Consider the following 19,105-nt stretch of genomic DNA (forward strand, 5'->3'; position numbering starts at 1 on the left):
CCCCAAATATACCATCAAAATGTCAGATTGTTGGGTGACCAACCATCCCGGTTTGTCTGAGACTATCCCAATTTTAGCATGGAAATTTCTGCCTCCTGGAAAAACCCTCAGTCCCAAGCAAACCGGAATGGTTTATCACCTGCTCAGTACACCCTAAACAGGAGCCCTCTTCAGAGGGGTCTCATTAAACATCTAAAACCAGAGGTTTTAATATATATGGGAGATACTGTGGTCTACAGTTGACTAGATAAGACATTGGAGTGAAGTTTTAACACCTAAGACAGACTTTTAGCTCTGCCAGCTTCAGTCTCCAGACTTTGAATCAGTTATCCAGGGTCCTCTGAGGACTCCTGCTGAGGGGTCTACACACTCTAATTTGCTCACTAGCCAAATAGGGAAGGAGAAACCACTAGGGAATTGGTCTGTGGTAGAGGGCCAGTTGGGGCTTTGACATGTGCCTGAAACACATTTGGGCTCCCTGTCTGCTTTTCAAGACATCCCAGTCCAGTCTGCTTCCTGGACTGGAATTTGTTCCCCTTTTTCCTCCCCCAGTTTCCCCTCCCCTATGCTCCCATTTCTCTCTGTACATCGCTTCCATAGACCATGTTGTTTTCATGAGCATATAGTTATCGATTTCATGAGCATATAGTTATCGACCATGTTGTTTTCATGAGCATATAGTTATCGAGTTGTCTATCTCCCTACAAACCTTGAGCTCAGTACTGACCACTCCTGTTCAGCACCATGTCCTTGGCACCTAGAAAAGAACATGTCAAAAAGAAGCCCTCAATACGTGTCCATTGAAAAAGAAATGTTCAAGAGAAGGAGAAGGGCATTTTCATTAGACTTTGGACATAGTGAATGCTCTCTCTACATACTTTTTCCTTTCTTTCTTCACTATTATATTTCTTTTAGATAAATGGATGTATGCATGATCACCCAGTATGAATCTGAGCACAGAGTGGGTTCACTTTTGAGCTTTTTTCCAGGAGTTGCTCCAGTACATTTTGATCTTTCTAGACCTTTAAGACATCATTCCTCACGACAATTGGGTAAGAAAAAGAAATAAAAGGCATCCAGATTGGACAGGAAGAAGTAAACTATCTCTATTCCCAGATGACATGATCTCTTATATAGAAATTCCTAAGAAATTCACTAAAAACTGTTAGAATAACAAGTTCAGCAAGGTTGCAAGATACAAAATGTACAAAAGTCAATTGTATTTCTACACACTTGCAATAAATACTCTGAAAATTAAAGGAAACAATCCCATTCACAAAAGCATGTAAAGAATAAAACTTAAGAATAAATTTAACAAAAGAACTGCAAAACTTATACTCTACTCTGAAAACTACAAAATTTTGGTGTTGGAATAAATTAAAGAAAATCTAAATAAATGGGGAAAAAATCCCATGTTTATGGATCGAAAGACTTAACTTTGGTAAGATGGCAAAACTCCCCAAACCGATCTACAGATTCAACAAAAATCCTATCAGAATCCCAACTGGCTTCTATAAAGAAATTGACCAGATAACTGTAGAATTCCTATGGATTTTTAAAGGACAAGAATAGCCAAAACCATATACCCTGAGAAAACCATAATTCAAAAAGAGACATGTACCAAAATGTTCATTGCAGCTCTATTTACAATAGCCCGGAGATGGAAACAACCTAAATGCCCGTCATCGGATGAATGGATAAAGAAGATGTGGCACATATATACAATGGAATATTACTCAGCCATAAAAAGAAACGAAATTGAGCTATTTGTAATGAGGTGGATAGACCTAGAGTCTGTCATACAGAGTGAAGTAAGTCAGAAAGAGAGAGACAAATACCGTATGCTAACACATATAAACAAGCCTGAAAAAGAACAAAGAAGGAGTCACACTTCCCAATTTCAAAATTTACTATGAAACAGCGTAACCAAGACAATGTGATACTGGCACGAAGACAGACATACAGATTGATGGAATAAAAATTAAGCGTTCAGAAAAGAACTCATACATATATGGTCATTCATGATCAATTGATTTTCAACAAAGGTACCAAGACCATTCAATGGGGAAAGAACAATCTTTTCAACAAATGATGCTGGATAGCCACATGCAAAAGAATGAAGAGGGACTCTTACCCCACACCATCTGAGAAAATTAACTCAATTTGTCATTAAGGAAATGCAAATCAAAATCACGGTGAGATACCACTTAATACACCCAGGACGACTATAATCCAAAAAAATGGAAAATAACAAGTGTTGGTGGGGACGTAGAGAAATTGGAATTCTTGTGCATTGCTCATGGGAATACAAAATGATGCAGTCTATGTGGAAAACAATTTGGTAGCTCCTCAAAAAGATGAATGTAGAATTACCATATGACTTATCAATTCCACTCCTGGATATATACTGAAGACAATTAAAAATGTATGTCCAGATAGAAACTTATACACAGATGTTTATGACAGCATTATTCATAACAGTCAAAAGGTAGAAACAACCCAAATGTCCATAAACTGATAAATGGATAAACAAAAAGTAGCATATACATACAATAGAATATTATTCAACCATAAAAAAGAATTAAATATTGATACATGCTACAACACCGGTGAACCTTGAAAACGTTAAGCTCAGTAAAGAAGCCCATCATGAAGACCACGTATTACAAGATTCCATTAATATGAAAGTCCAGAATAGGGAGATCTATAGAGTCAGAAAGTACGTTAGTGGTTGTTTAGGGCTGGGGTGGGGTGGGGAGAAGACATGGTTGCTAAAGGATACGGGTTTCTTTTTGAGGTGATAAAATCTTCTAAAATTCACTGTGTTGATGGTTGTACAGCTCTGTGCATATAAAGACCAGTGAAGGTACACCGGTAAATAGGTAAATTATATGGTCTGTGAATTATATCTCAATATAGCTGCTTTTAATAAAAGAAAAGACTCCATTCCTCCCCACACACTTCACATACCCACACAAAGCCATGCTTTCTCCAGCTCTATGCCTGGAACTTTTAAACATTGGGTCAGCTCGTTCCCTGACTTTGGTGAACTGATCTTTATTTGGGCCCTTTTGACAGTTTGAGGTAACTGGCCATTTACTCACAAGGGCAAAGTAGTACTTGGATAATTACTAAAGCCACAGTCCTGAATCATGGGAGCTTAGAGTTTGGAAAAAACACATCAACCAACCCAACAGCCAGGTTTCCATGAAAGAGGCCTCAGCTTCTGATAACTTTCAAGCACATTCTCAGCTCACTCCACCCTTCCCTGGCTCCTCCTTTCCTATTTTCGACAATTTCCTTGCCTCCCCCCACCCCACCCCCAACAAACTCTTCACTCTAGGAAAAGTGAGCACGTTCCCGCCATCCCCTTCCCAACTGAATTCAACTGCCTCCAGCCTCTCAGCTCACACATAAGGGCCAACAGCCAAACTCTCTGATCCGAGTTAAAAGTTTTGTGTTGTGCCTGCTAACAAGCTGGGGGGGGGTTGCCTTTTTCCTCCAGCTCAGATTACCTGGTTTCCAAGTGGGCCAACTCTGGGAGAAACCCTCCCAGTCAATGCCTTCAGTTGAGCTCTAAATGTCCAAGCCTCTTACTCCAGAGGAATGAGAAACAGACCAGAGGAAAAACATGTTGCAACACAGTTATTACATTATTTCTTTATCACCAAGGTCTCCAGGTTGGGGGTAGAGTGAGACATGAAAAGCTTTTGTATTTAATGAATAACTGCCTTGTAGTCCTTTTTGGCTCCTCTTTAAAGAATTCCGAACACATTGCAAATGCTCTCTCAATCTTCCACATGCCACCAGGAGGGAGTTGGAGAAGTAAAACCCATTTCACAGATCCAGAAATAAAGGCAGCAAGTAACCTGATAACTTTCTTGATCCCCAAACAAGTTCTTAGGCTACTCCTTTCACCATCAAATCTATGTCCTACTTTTTTTTTTAATAAAGTATTTTTTAAATATTTATTTATTTATTTTCCTTATTTTTTGGCTGCACTGGGTCTTAGTTGTGGCACACAGGATCTTCAGTGAGGCATGCGGGATCTTTTGTTACAGCACGCCGGCTTCTCTCTACTTGTGGTGTGTGGTTTTCTCTCTCTCGTTGTGGTGCGTGGGCTCTAGGGCACAAGGTCTCTGGAGTTTGCAGCACGCGGCTCTCCCGTTGAGGCACGCAAGCTCAATAGTTGTGGTGCGTGGGCTTAGTTGTCCCACGGCATGTGGGATCTTCGTTCCCCGACCAGGGATTGAACCCTAATCCCCTGCATTGGAAGGCGGATTCTTTACTACTGGACCACCAGGGAAGTCCCTGTCCCACATTTTTTGAATATTCCTCCTAGACTCCCACTATTTGCTTTTCCAAGCCAAACCCTACTACCACTCAAACACCCTTCCTCCTTGATGTGACTACCAAAACCCAGTCCATCCAGATACTTGCTTCTCTGGAACACACAAAGGCAAGTTACTAATGATATTGTATCATGTGGATGGAGTGCCCTAGCAGAGTGGTGCCCTGCCAGAGATTAAATTTGTTTTCTTTTCTTTTCTTTTATGTAGAGGGAGAATTTATCTGCTTCTTCAAGGTATGGGCCAGGTAAAATAGCCTAGAAAAATTTTATATAAAAGAAACATAAGATTTTTAAGGTAAAGGAAGAGCATCTGTCAAGCTAAAAACTAAACAAAACTGAAACCCAAATCAATGGAAATGGAAAAGAATGATCAATGTAAAGTGTCAGGATAATTGGTTCCCTATTTGTAGACAGTTAGTGGCAGGCTCCAATCATTAAGGAACTCAGTATTTGAAAAAAAAATTTGCTAATATTATTTCCATTTTCTCTTTTTTACAATTCAGATTTTTTAAAATTTTTCAACAAGTATTACTTTGAAGGTGGTGATTTTTTAATTTTTATTGTGGTAAAATACACATAGCATAAAATTTACGATTTTAACCATTTCACATCATACAACTTAGTGGCATTTAATATATTCACAGTGTTGGGCATCACCACTATCTAGTTCCAAAACATTTTGATTACCCCTAAAGGAAACCTCATGTTTGTTAAGCGGGCACTTCTCATTCACCATTGTTCCCAGCCCTTGGCAATCACTCATCTGTTTTCTGTCTCTGTGATTTTGCCTATTCTGGATTTAAATTATATATAAACGGAATCATACAATATGCAACCTTTTCTGTCTGGCTTCTTTCACTTGGCATGTTTTCTAGGTTCATCCATGTTGTAGCATATATCAATACTTGATCCTTTTTTACGGCTGAATAATATTTCATTTTATGAATGTACCCTATTTTGCTTATCCATTCATCAGTTGATGGACATTTTAGGTTGTTTCCAATGAGTATTACTTTTGCAATCAGGAAAAAAATAAAGTTTTGGATTGTTGTTTGTTTTGTTTTGTTTCTTTTTTTTTTTTTTCCTGCGGTACGCGGGCCTCTCACTGTTGTGGCCTCTCCCGTTGTGGAGCACAGGCTCCGGACGTGCAGGCTCAGTGACCATGGCTCACGGGCCCAGCCACTCCACAACATGTGGGATCTTCCCGGACCGGGGCACGAACCCGTGTCCCCTGCATCAGCAGGCGGACTCTCAACCACTGCGCCACCAGGGAAGCCCCTGTTTTGTTTTATTTGGGGTACCCAGAAGGCAGATGGGAGTTCATGTTCTAGTTCTTTCTTCACCCACTGACCAAAGGCAAATGTCCTATTTTCTCAATTCTAAGGCCCCTGGGTTTTGTTTGTTGTCTTGGTTTAGATTTTTATTTTAATGTTTCTGAAACGTGAATTCATCTTGTGATCTGTTTACTTTTATAGGGGTACTTCTTTTTCCTTTCTGTAAAGCTAATACTACATTTCATCAATTTGGAAACACCGTCAATGCACTATTATTTTATGTACCACTAAGTAAACAAAAACAATAGCAATTCAACTATGACAGTGCTTTTCTGCCCACCAATTTCAGAGTTGATAAAATATTTTTTTAAATCTTAGAATCAATGAAATGTGATCTTAAACCTATGAGAGCTTAGAATCAAATATTTGCCTATATGATCTTTTTTTTAACATCTTTATTGGAGTATAATTGATTTACAATGTTGTGTATATGATCTTGCTAAAAGGAATGATGAGTAGAGACAGACAAAGAAACAGCTATGCGTCCTGTGTGGACCTTTCCCTTTAGGTAATTAGAGGAGTTGTGGACATCAGAGCTTCAGGAAAGGTTTTAAAAGTCCGCATCGGCAGGCGAACTCCCAACCACTGCGCCAACAGGGAAGCCCCCATTAGTGATTTAAACAAAATCTTTGACATATATTCATTTTATATTTGTAGGAAAGTCCTACGTTTACCTTTGAAAAATTATCCATTAACTATCTGCAAAATAGAATGTCAGTCATTAAAAATCAGGTTTATTCTCAAAGACCTAAAAATAGAACTACTATATGGCCCAGCAGTTCCACTCCTGAGTATATATTCAAGAAAAGCAAAAACACTAATTTGAAAAGATACACGCCCTCCAATATTCATAACAGCATTATTTACAATTGCCAAGATATAGAAGCAGTCTATTTACAATTGCCAAGATATAGAAGCAACCTAAGTGTCCATCAACAGATGAACAGATAAAGAAGATGTGATATACACACACGCAATGGAATATTACTCAGCCATAAAGAAGAATAGAATTTTGCCATTTGCAACAACATAGATGGACTCTCAGGGTATTTTTCTAAGTGAAGTAAGTCAGACAGAGAAAGAAAATACTGTATGATATCACTTATATGTGGAATCTAAAAAATAAAACAAACTAGTGAATATAACAAAAAAGAAGCAGACTTACAGATACAGAGAACAAACTGGTAGTTACCAGTGGAGAGAGGGAAGAGGGGAGGGGCAAGATGGGGTAGAGGATTAAGAGGTACAAACTATTATGTATAAAATTAACAAACTACAAGGAAATATAGCCAATATTTTATAATAACTATAAATGGGATATAACCTTTAAAAATTGTAAATCATTACGTTGTACACCTGTAATTTATATAATATTATCCATCAACTATACCTCAACAAAATAAAGAAAAAAGAAAGAAAAAGAATTATGTTTACAGAGTTTTTTGCTTAAATGACAATAAAACTTCTTAAGAAATAGTGTCAGGTGAAGAAAAGATACAATATTGAAAAGTGCAGTGTCATTCAACTATGTCAAAAATATGAAGAAAATCAAATGGAAAGAAATAAGACAAAATAGTGACTGCCGATAGGTGCTGAGTATGAGCAGGGTTTTTCGGTTCCTGCTTCTTTATCATTCTGCACTTGGCACGTTTTTACAGTGAACATGAATTGCTTTTATAGTCCAAAGAAAAATCTTTGAAGAGGAAAGAATAAAATATGTTCTATCCTTAAAACAAGACCTAAGACATGGAGAAACAGGTAGAGCAGGGATTTGGAAACAAACAGCACCTGCAAGACAATAAGTGACCAAAGGCCCCCCCAGGGTACACGGGACTGGCAGCTTGCCAGGAAGCTGAAGGGCCTCTTGCATTTCTTGGGTACTTTATTTTTCCTTTTTACAATGGAAATATGCATGGCTCAGTGTTTGCTCCTGAGAAAATAACTTCTAGACAAATCGGTGTAAAATAAATAAAGATTTGAAATTAAATTATATGTATAGCCTAGAAAAACACCTACCCAGCCCTTAATCTCCACCAAGATGCTTATTAGGTAGTTTAGTGAATGCTTATGACCTGTCCCTGTCAGAGATAGTACCAGGGCCCTTTTTTAACTGAGAAACCTGCCAGAACCACATTCCAGAACTTTCTAGAATGACACGAACCAGAACAGCATTCCAAAACCTTGGGCTTAACAGATGTCAGTCACTGACCCAAAAAGACATGCCCCATAAAGATGAAGTTTAATGCTCAAACAGGGTAATCAAATGAATTCATCTGACTCAGGGAGCTTATAGTCTAGTGAGAAATCTGCACAGGCACAGAATTACACAACAAAATGATGAATGGAATGACCTGACTAAGAGGTATTAGAGGGGCTGGGGCGTGCAGAGGAAGAAATTCCTGACTTTACCTGGCAAAAGCCTTTCTGGAATTGCAGACAATTAAATTGAATCAAGACGAAAAGTTCTTCCACTCAGAGAAAAGGAAAAGAACTTTCCAGGACAAGGATATAGCTTGAGCACTTGCATGGGAGAAAAAGACCAACATTGTGGACCCGGCAGCTCTAGAGGGCTGAAGTGTAAGAGGTGAATGACCACATAACCAGAAGTGTGGCTGGAAAGAAAGGCAGGAGCCAGATCACCAGGTCACGGCCAGGGTGAAGTCTAGGAGGGAGAGCACAGCAGGCCCGCCAGTGCCCTGTATCACACTGCCAACTGCAGTACCTTGTCAAGGAGAGTCACGGGAGGGCACTGTTGAACCATTTGGCAAGTGTCATTTTGATTTGTTAATGTATAAACCTGTATAAGTTACCAGCATTTCCAGTGTGATGGTTAATTTTATGAGTCAAATTGGCCATGGGGTACCCAGATTAAACATTGTTTCTCGATGTGATTAGCAATTAACTGGTGAACTCAGTGAAGGCGATCGCACTCCCGAAAGTGGGTGTGCACCATCCAATCCACTGAGAACCCAAATTGAACAAAACGCAGAGGAAAGAAGAATTTACCCCTTTTTTCCTGCCTCTTGCTTAAGTACCTCATCTCATCTTCTGTGGCCCTCGGACTGGGCTTCACACCATCAGCTTCCCTGGGTCTCCCACTTGCAGATGGCAGATCATGGGACTTCTCAGTCTCATAATCGAGTGAGCCAATTGCTCAAAATAAATCTGTGTGTGTGTGTGTGCGTGTGTGTGCACGTGTGTGTGTGTACTGGTTCTGTTTCTCTGGAGAAGCCTGACTGCTACATCCAGGTAGTATTACAAGTTGGTCTGTTTACGCCAAAAAAATTTTTTAGACCCTGCAAACTCTGGACTGAGGTTCTCACAGGGTCAGCAACCTCTCAGAAACAGTGTCCAGTCAGCTGCCCTACTCTTCTGCTCTGGGAGGTGGTACCCCTGATCTGGGCTCCCAAGCACTGCTGGGGAGAATCACATAATCACTGGGACTGCTGCCAACAAAGATTCAGGGGCTCCAGCCCAGCTGTGGGCTTGACACCATCTTGCATCTCAGTGAAGATTTTCCTCAATCATCTCCACTTCCCCCCAGCCCGGCCTCACATTGCCTTCCTCTCCCGTGGATATCCTCATTCTCACATCAGAGAGATTTGAGGCTGACAGCCCTGTGCTCCTTTGACTGCTTTTCTCCATCTCCTACTACCTTTCCCACCCTTCTCCCTCAAGTCCCTTCTAGAAGCCAAGTCATTCTGACCCTGAGCAGACCTTGATCTCAATTCCCAGTCCTCACTGGCATGGTCAGCCTCTCTCTTTCACCCAGTCATCCTTCATCCCACAGCAAAGGGAAATCCAGGCTATGGGCACTGCAGCTGCCCCTGCTTGAAGGGACAGATTTAAATGAGTGTTGTTGAAAGCAGGAGATCACATGAGCAGATACGCTAGAAGGAACCAAGACGAGCCTTGAACTAGGGCCAGGAGGACCAGTCTTCTCAAGTAGGGGCTAACACTTGAATGTTAGGTTGGCCCAGTCAAAGCCTGGGGAGCAAGATCTTACCAAACCATACGTTGATTTAGAAAAGTTTGGAATTCAATTCCTAATCATTCTGCTCCTAAAAGGTCAGGGCAGCCCTGTAAGCCTCCACTGGCAGGTTTGGAAGATGAAAAGTACAGGAACAGAAGAAAGAGCAGTGGGTGGCCGTCAAAGATTTAGAAAACCTTTTTGCTTCTTACGTATCCGTTCTCCCTGCGTCCCTGCGCCCCTGCACATGCGCAGGCCCATCCACACCAAACCCACGCCCTTCTCAGCCACCCAGCATCTTCTGGTTCAGCCCGTCTCAAGAAACTAGCTGTGCCCAGAAACACACCCCTAGGATTCTTAAACCTAGTTTGCATTTCAAGAGAAAGTTAAGTTGCATTCCGTGACTTACTTTATATTTACCTCCTCCGCTGGCTGGTGCCGAGCTGCTGTAGACCTCTCCACAATAAGCCTCTCTTCTTTGAAACAGGGAGTGCCATTTGGCCCAGGCTGAAAGGAGTAGCCCTTCTAGTCCCCGGAGGAGAGCCACCCGGGATTGGCCCTCGTGCCTCCCTCTGTCCCCTCTTTGGGCTGAAGGGGCTGTAGGGTGGGATCTGGCATTCCCCCGAGGAAGCAGGGGGTCGGGCCAGGGGAGTAATGTTTACTTAAAGCTTCTCTGCAGCTAGAACTGAGAGAACTGGGTCATGTTTTCTGGGGAAAGACCAGGTCCTGGTCTCTATCATCTCTAGTTTAAAATAGATTTAATGTCCTCTGCAAAACAAACTGAAAAAGTGGCCATGGGCTCATTGCCAGGGCTGTCGGCCTGGGAGAAGTAAGCTCTGAGCGGGGAGGGGCGGAAGGGACCCATCTCTCTTTGCCTTGGTGACAGTGGGAGTTTACAGACCTATATCAGCAGCAGCTGGTAGGGACTCTTCCCTCATCCCAGTCACTGTTCAGTTGCCAAAAGTACAGTCCTGATTGGAGAAAGCTCTGCCCAGTTTCCCCACCATGTGGTGTGAGGGCAGGCCAAGGTCACTTGCGAAATTCCAGGCTGGTCTGTGGCCATCACGTCCCCAATCCTACTCTCCCTTCCTCTAACTCCAGCAGACCCGAATTCCCGCTGAAGGATGGAAAGCTCAGACACCCCCTAACAATGGTAGGCTTTCCAGTGGGCACTGGGGCACAGGAGGGCCTCCCCTCTTTCCTTCCAGTCCCACCAGGACAACAGCTGCCTACTGCTAAAGGGACACGTCTCATCTGTGAAGTTTGCACTGCTTCTGTGTTCTTGGCCAGAGAGCAGCTCTGTGTAGGAAGGGCCTTGAGGCTGGAGTGCAGTGAGGTTAAGCCTGCCACCGTCGGGACAGGCAGGCAGGAAGCACCACCATCTTGGGGAAAAATCAGTCCTTTTATCTGGTCTACTCGGTCTCACCTTCTCACCAGGCACAAAGCTGGAAGCAGGGAATTTGGATTTCAAGCAGGCAATCTGAAACCACTGTCAGGTTCAAGTCTATAGGGATTAAACAGAGATGAGGTCACCAGCCCAGAGACTCCATTTTCTGACCACAGGGCTCCCACATTACCTGCTTTGATCTCTGTGTTCAACCTTTTCACTCAAGGCCCAAGCCTTCTCTGCAATGTGATGTTACCTCTCCTCCAATTAAGAGGTAGAGTCTATGTCTCCATCCCCTTGAACCTGGGCAGTCCTTGTGACAAGCTTTGGTCAACAGAATGTGGAGGACATGACGCTGTGTAAGTTCTAGAGCCTAGGCCTTAAGCGACCTTGCAGCTCCCACGTTTGCTCTCATGAAATGGTGCCCTCCAGTCAGTGGAGTTTACTCCTGCACGAGAGGCTACATGGAGAACCGAGGCACCCCAGCCAACAGCCAGCACCCACTGTCAGATGTGTGAATGAGACCGGCTTGGCCCTTCTAGCTGCTCTTCTAGCTGCCCTGTGACTGTTCATAGCATTAGCGAGCCCAGGCGAGATCACAACAGAACTGCCTGGCAACAAAGTCATCAGAAATAATAAACTGTTATCTTAAGATACTCAGTCTTGGGGTGGTTTATCACCCCAAGCCTTTGCTGTCTGTCACCTGGAGCCAAGATGCTAGGCCCAATTGCCCGTCCCTAGTCTTCTTGTTGCCCCAGTGAGCCCCACTCCCCAAGCCTGGCCTGCTATTCCCATTCCACTGACCCTGCCTTGGTCTCATGGACCCTTCCTTGGGCCCTGAAACCAGACTCACTAAACTATCCCTTGACACGCCCACTGCCCTTCATTAATCACCAGGAGTGGCAAGATCACCCATCCCAGATTCCCTGCTGTGAGTGGCTAACTTCTGCCTGAACCAGCTCGGAGCCCACCACCCACTTCAGTCAAGGAACCTTACCTCATGTCTATATTTACACATCAGCCTCGCGGATAGGCCTCCAGTGCCTGCCCCATCCAAGCAGGCCTTTGTCAGGCCACAGCCCCAACTTCTTTCAGTGTCATTCCTTCCTGTCTAGATGGGTTTGGTCTGGAGCCTGAAGATAAAATACTTATAATGTAATTATAGATTGTCTCTCTCCCAAGCTGTGAGTTTTTCAAGAGCAGGGACCAGGCCTTATTCATCTTTGAATCTCCAAGACCTACTTGTGTATGGGAGAAGGAAGGTATGAAAGCAGGAAGGCAAGATGGATGGGTGGATGAAAGGAAAGGAGAGAAGAAGGGAGGGAGGGAGGAAGGAAGAAAGGAAGGAAGGAAGGGAGGGTACAGTAGGGCAATGACCTTCCATTATCCTCATCCCCATCCACCTCCCCAAAAACTTTTATATTAAAATAGACTAAGAGTTTAGGCATTCTGGTTTCACAATGCCCTGGGACATACCTGCAAAGTTGGGTGCAAAGTAACTTGGCTAAAGTACAGAATATTTGGAAATAAGACAAGGTGAGGTGGGGGGTGGAGCAGAACTGACAGCGGGAGATTCAGAGGGAGACCTCAGGAAGCTGACAGCCCTCACCACAGTTAGTTTGCACCTGCGAATCAGGCTGACAGGAAAAGATCAGTGAAGTTGGCTGTTTCATCAAACAAGCTGTTCAGTCAAAAGAGACTATTTCGCAGAAAATAGTCTAATTACATTTTCAGTGAACCTTCTAAGACCTGTTCTAGCAGCCTGATTTGCCTTCTGTCTTGGGGAAGATTTGTCAGATTGTAATGCTCTATAAAAAAGTTAGCTAATTTGGGTTTCCCTGGTGGCGCTGTGGTTAAGAATCCGCCTGCCAACGCAGGGGACACAGGTTCAAGCCCTGGTCCGGGAAGATCCCACGTGCTGCGGAGCAACTAAACCCGTGCACCACAGCTACTGAGCCTGCACTCTAGAGCCCGGGAGCCACGACTACTGAGCCCTCATGCTACAACTACTGAAGCCTGCGTGCCTAGAGCCCGTGCTCTGCAACAAGAGAAGCCACTGCAATGAGAAGCCCATGCACCGCAACGAAGAGTAGCCCCCGCTCGCCGCAACTAGAGAAAGCCTGCGCACAACAGCGAAGACCCAATGCAGCTAAAAATAAATAAATAAAAATTTTAAACAATGTTAACTATAATTTTTATTTTACATTATAGACAAGACTAGAGTCCATGCACAGTATAGAATAGTAGTTTTATGTAACTGTCTTTGAAGTCACACAGACCTTGGGTTCAAATCCAGGCTCTACCTTAACTAGTCTTAGGACCCTAAGCTACTTAATTTCCATGAACTTCCTCATCTGTCAAATGACTTCACAGGTGGTGGTAAGCATCAGAGATAACACATGTAAAGTTCCTAGCAGAGCACCTGGCCCAGAGTAACTGCTCAAAAACATCAGCTACCATTAATAATAAAAACATAATAAATATTAGCTACTACTAATCACAGTTTATTACATACAAGGAAGTTAAACTATCCTGAGGAGAATAAGATGCTTAATCCTTTCACCCAGACAAGCTGGGGGCTGGGGGTGCTGAACAAATGTGCAGCTTTGGGTTCCCCGAGGAATCCACTGCCAGGCAGCCTCTCAGAGAGATTCAGCAACCCAGAGACACTGGGCAGAGAGGGGAGACTGAGTTTGAGACAGCTAGATAGATACCATGGGAACCAGATGAACTCAAAGGTTCTAAATGGGAAGTGGGAGGATATTAAGGAAATTCAAGAATCCAAAAGGAAGGCTGCAGCTTTGTTTTATTGGGTGCTGGAGGCCTCATGTTACCTGCGGCCAGGAACCCATAAAGGTACCACCAAGACCCGGCTCTCTTCCCCATCTTTCACCAACTAAATGTTGTGCTGGTAAACGTTTAACAACCAGCTTGAATGAGGTGGCCTGTCTGCATATCAATTTTACTGATATAAAGGATGTGTAGTACACAATTTACAAATACAATTTACGATTACAAAGAGTAATAAAATATACAATACTCTTTATTGTAAATTCCATGTAACCAATTAATCAGTAAGTCAAAGAAGGCTGTCACTGATTTTTGGCAACCTCTTTCACGGATAGCCAACCTAAGGTTGTAATTGCCAAATGAGTATAGTTCTGACGTGAGTGTTGGTTGATATTTCATTTACAGCTGACTTGCTGATTGTACTACTAGAAGAATATTTCCTTATTTTTGTGCTATTCACAATGTAACAGCCATAGATATGATACACACGTAAGTTTTATCTTCATTATTAATATTTTCTCCATCACTTTAGTCTAGATAGTCAACAAAAAATAAAGCCAGCCCTGATCTGTAGACCTTGCTAATTTCTGTGATATAAATACTAACACCACGGCCAGTTTTCATAAAGTCGAGTTGGATAGGTTTTCAATAGTATACCTTTACGTAGTATTTCCACCATACAGAGGGCAAAAGCAAAAACATAGATAGTTGTAAAAATGTAGGAAAATAATTAAGAAGTCATATTTTTGTACTTATTATCCTTATAAAATATAATTTATTTAATTGTAAATTTATATAAATTCATTTTTAATAATGGCTATGTTTAACAACCAGTTCACAAAATTCCTGAAAATTTAGGAACAGGCTCTTATAAGTCAGTGTGAGCCATTCCTGGGTGGTAATAGCAATACTCATGCTATTAGCCTGCCTAGATCAAGGGTTTTCAACCCTGGCTGCACATCAGACTCCCCCAAGGGAGTTGTTTCTTTGTTTTGTTTTGTTTTGTTTTGTTTAATCTCAATGCCCAGGCCACAACCAAGACCAAGCAAATCTGAATCTCTGGAGCTGGCACCAGGCATCAGTATTTTTCAAACCTCCCAGATGATTCCAATACGCAGCCAAGGTTGAGAACCACTGGCTTAGAACCTTGCTACCCAAAATGAGGTTCTGAGACCAGCAACTCTGGTATCATGTGGAAGCTTGTTAGAAATGCGAAATCTTGGACCCCACTCCAAAGCAAGATGTCCAGGAGATTAGAACACACATTAAAGTGCTGGCCCAGAGCCCTGACTGCTGCACCCACCTCATGTCAGCTACCCAACTCATACTCATCACTCTTACCTTCTCACTGAAGCCTTCCTTAACAGACAGACCCTGACTCATCAAGTCCCAGAGTGTTTTCATGGCACCCTGTTTTCATGGCATCCTGGCTTTTATCACCACTGAGCTTCAATCATTATGTATTGAATCTGCTGATGTCTGAGTCCCCTGGTAAAAGATGAGTTCCACTAAGGCAGGAATCCCAAAATAGATAACCAACAAGGACCTACTGTATAGCACAGGGAACTCTGCTCAATACTCTGTAATAACCTAAATAGGAAAAGAATTTGTAAAAGAATAGATATGTGTATATGTATAACTGAATCACTTTGCTGTACACCTGAAACTAACACAACATTGTAAACCAACTACAGTCCAATATAAAATAATTTTAAAAAAAAAAAAGGCAGGAGGACTTCCCTGGTGGCACAGTGGTTAAGAATCCACCTGCCAATGCAGGGGACATGGGCTCAATGCCTGGTCCAGGAAGTACGCGCATGCCACAGATCAACTAAGCCCATGTGCCACAACTACTGAGCCCACGCACTGCAACTACTGAAGCCCGCATGCCTAGAGCCCGTGCTTCGCCACAAGAGAAGCCACCACAATGAGAAGCCCGCGCACCACAACGAACAGTAGCCCCCGCTAGCCGCAATGAGAGAAAGCCAGCCCGCAGCAACGAAGACCTAATGCAACCAAAAACAAACAAACAAAAAAAGGCAAGAATCAGTTCTGCCTTGTCTATTATTGTGCCCCAGCACTGAGAAACATGCCTGACACATAGTAGATCGTTAGTAAATATTTGTTAATTTTTTATTTATTTTTATTTTTTTGCCATGCCACATGGCTTGCCGGATCTTACTTCCCCGACCAGGGATCAAACCCGTGCCCCTTGCAATGGAAGTGCGGAGTCCCAACCACTGGACCACCAGGGAATTCCCAATATTTGTTAAATCTTGAAGTGACTTCTGGGCGGCCCAGAGCTCTCCCAAGTACTGCCCGCTATGTGGACATCTATGGCACTGAAGAAGGAGGTGAAGAGGTAACCGGGGGAAAGCTTACTTGCTGTGTAGAGGTGTTCTGGGAATGTGAGAAGCTGCTTGGCAGCCCCTGCAGATTGAAGATCTCAGTGGTAAACAGGTTGGTGCCAGAGCCTGAGAAATGCGTGCGCCATAAGGGATATAATGTACCATTTAGATGAGGACAGGATAGAACTGGGTAAAGGAGGAAAGAGATGACATCTAGAATGGTGAAGGTTCAGGGGTGTTCAATGATCAGAAGAGGTTGCAACACAGAGAGGTACCAGGAGATGTTAAGCATGTTGGACTCCCCTTCTCGGTAGATTTATTAATCTCAGAATTTTATTCTCTCTCTCTCTCTCCCTCCTTCTCTCTCTCTCTCTCTCTCTCTCTCTCTCTCTCTCTCTTTCTCTCTCTCTCTCTCTCTCTCTCTCACACACACACACACACACACACACACACACACACATCCTCCCACACTGAGTCCAGGGTCCTCATCTCTCTCAGAAGAAAAAGTTCTGACTTTAGCAAAACCTCAGTCCAACTGCAGAAACACACCGCCCTGAGACAGGGAAGACAGTTCTCTATAGTGAAGAACTGGAACGGGGCACGCTGCTGCTCTCAGTACGGATGGAGAATGGAGCTCTCAGCCAGGAGTCCCCCAGCTCCTTGGATGTTGGCAAAGTGACGGGTGCAGGGAGTGAGCCAAAGTGTAACCAAAAGTGGGGTCCAGCTGCTCGCTGCTCAAAAGCCAATGAAGAGGCAAGGTTGGCGGAAAGGAAAGTTTGCTTTATTTCAGAGGCCAGCACCTGGGGGTGGGGGGCAGACTCCTGTCCAAAGGCTGACTCCCCCACCTCCTGACAGTCAGTGGGCAAGAGCTTTTATAGACGGAGAGAGAGGGCTTACCTGCAGAAACAGCACAGTCAGCTCTGGCAGCCATCTTGAAATTGGTCACGTGGTGGTCTGACCAGCATCATCTTGATTGTTTTGAGTACATTTAGTCTTCAGTTCCAGGCTCGCTTTGTTTCCATTTCCTTGAGGCCAATTATCAGAATTGTTGCAGCTTATGCCATGGCTACAGTCTGGTCATCATGTAGTTAACTTCTTCCGCCTGGTGAGGGTTTCAGTATCTATAAGACAGCTCACAGGATAGGGCTCAGAATATTATCTATAGCCCATGAAGCAGGACTAAATGTCCTTGACTATGCTTAATGACTAAACTATTATTATTTAGTCTTGTTGGACTGTTTTCCTTTGTTTCTGTATTTTCTCATTTCTCTGATTAAATTTATTCTTTGGCTAAAGTTTTTCCACAATCATAAGGCAGGCAGAGAACATGGGAGGGGAAGGACCATAGGGTCCTGCTCCGTTTCAAAAGGGGTCTCCCCCAGCTCGGTGGTTTGTGACCACCTAGAGGGGTGGGATAGGGAGGGTGGGAGGGAGTCGCAAGAGGGAGGGGTTATGGGGATATATGTATACGTATAGCTGATTCACTTTGTTACACAGCAGAAACTAACACACCATTGTAAAGCAGTTATACTCCAATAAAGATGTTTAAAAAAAGGGGGGGGTCTCCCAAGTCTCTGCTTAAAGGAGGGTATCAGTGGTGGCCCTGAGAAAGTGAGAATGGGGCTCTAAATGAACTTCTCTTCTCAGATGAGGATTATTAGTTTGGAAAAGCTGAGGGATTGGATGCACTGTCTGCCATTTCAAGAAGGGCTTCCCAAAACTATGTCCACTGCTTAGTTCATTCCACTCGAACTTCTAGGCAAGAGACTGGAATCCCACAGCACAGTGGCCACTAACCTTGCCTCCTCACTGCCAATCATTCCCAGCTTAAAAATTCACTCATGATTCAGTCACTCACTCAGTGTCTACTATGCACTCAAGCACTGTGCTAAACTCTGGTGACACAGGGGTGAATAAAGAATATTCCCTGTCATCCCAGAACTTAGAGTCTAGTAGCAACAGTCTTTAGACATTACTGAGAAAAGCCATCAATCACATGGCCCACGGCTCAAGAGGCCTAAGCTGTCTTCTTTCAAATAAAGTTTGTTAGGTTTTTCCCTTCATAAAAGCAATGTGTGTTTATTTCATTTCAAAATACAGAAAAAATAGAGGAGAGAGAGAACTACCCATTGTCAAATGACAAGCAGACTGCCACATCTATCTATCTATATATATATATATGACATTTTCGTTTGTTTTTATTTATATACCTGGAATCATACTATATGCACAAATATATTTGGGTTGGCCAAAAAGTTCATTCAGTTTTTTTCTGTAAGATGGCTCTAGTAGTGCTACTTCATTCGAAACAATTTTGTTAGATTATATTGTGACAGCTGTCATATCAGGATGCATTTGTTTAAAACTTATCAAAATTGGTGAATTTTTATGTAGCCATTTTAATATTGAAGATGGAAGGAAAAAAGTAACATTTTTGGCATATTACGCTTTATTATTTCAAGAAAGGTAAAAATGCAACTGAAACACAAAAAAGGACTTGTGTAGTGTATAGAGAAGGCGCTGTGACTGATCAAACGTGTCAAAAGCGGTTTGCGAGGTTTCGTGCTAGAGATTTCTCACTGAACGATGCTCCATGGTCGGGTAGACCAGTTGATAGCAATCAAATCGAAACAGCAATTAAGAACGATCGACGTTATACCACATGGGAGATAGCCGACATACTCAAAATATCCAAATCAAGCACTGAAAATCATTTGCTCCAGCTTAGTTATGTCTATCTCTTTGATGTTTGGGTTCCACATAAGTTAAGCGAAAAAAACCTTCTTGACCATATTTCCGCAGGTGATTCTCTACTGAAACGTAATGAAAACGTTCCGTTTTTAAAACAAATTGTGACCGGCAATGAAAAGTGGATGCTGGGCTTCCCTGGTGGCGCAGTGGTTGAGGGTCCGCCTGCCGATGCAG

This window comes from Lagenorhynchus albirostris, chromosome 13 (assembly GCF_949774975.1).
Source record: "Lagenorhynchus albirostris chromosome 13, mLagAlb1.1, whole genome shotgun sequence".
NCBI lineage: Eukaryota > Metazoa > Chordata > Mammalia > Artiodactyla > Delphinidae > Lagenorhynchus > Lagenorhynchus albirostris.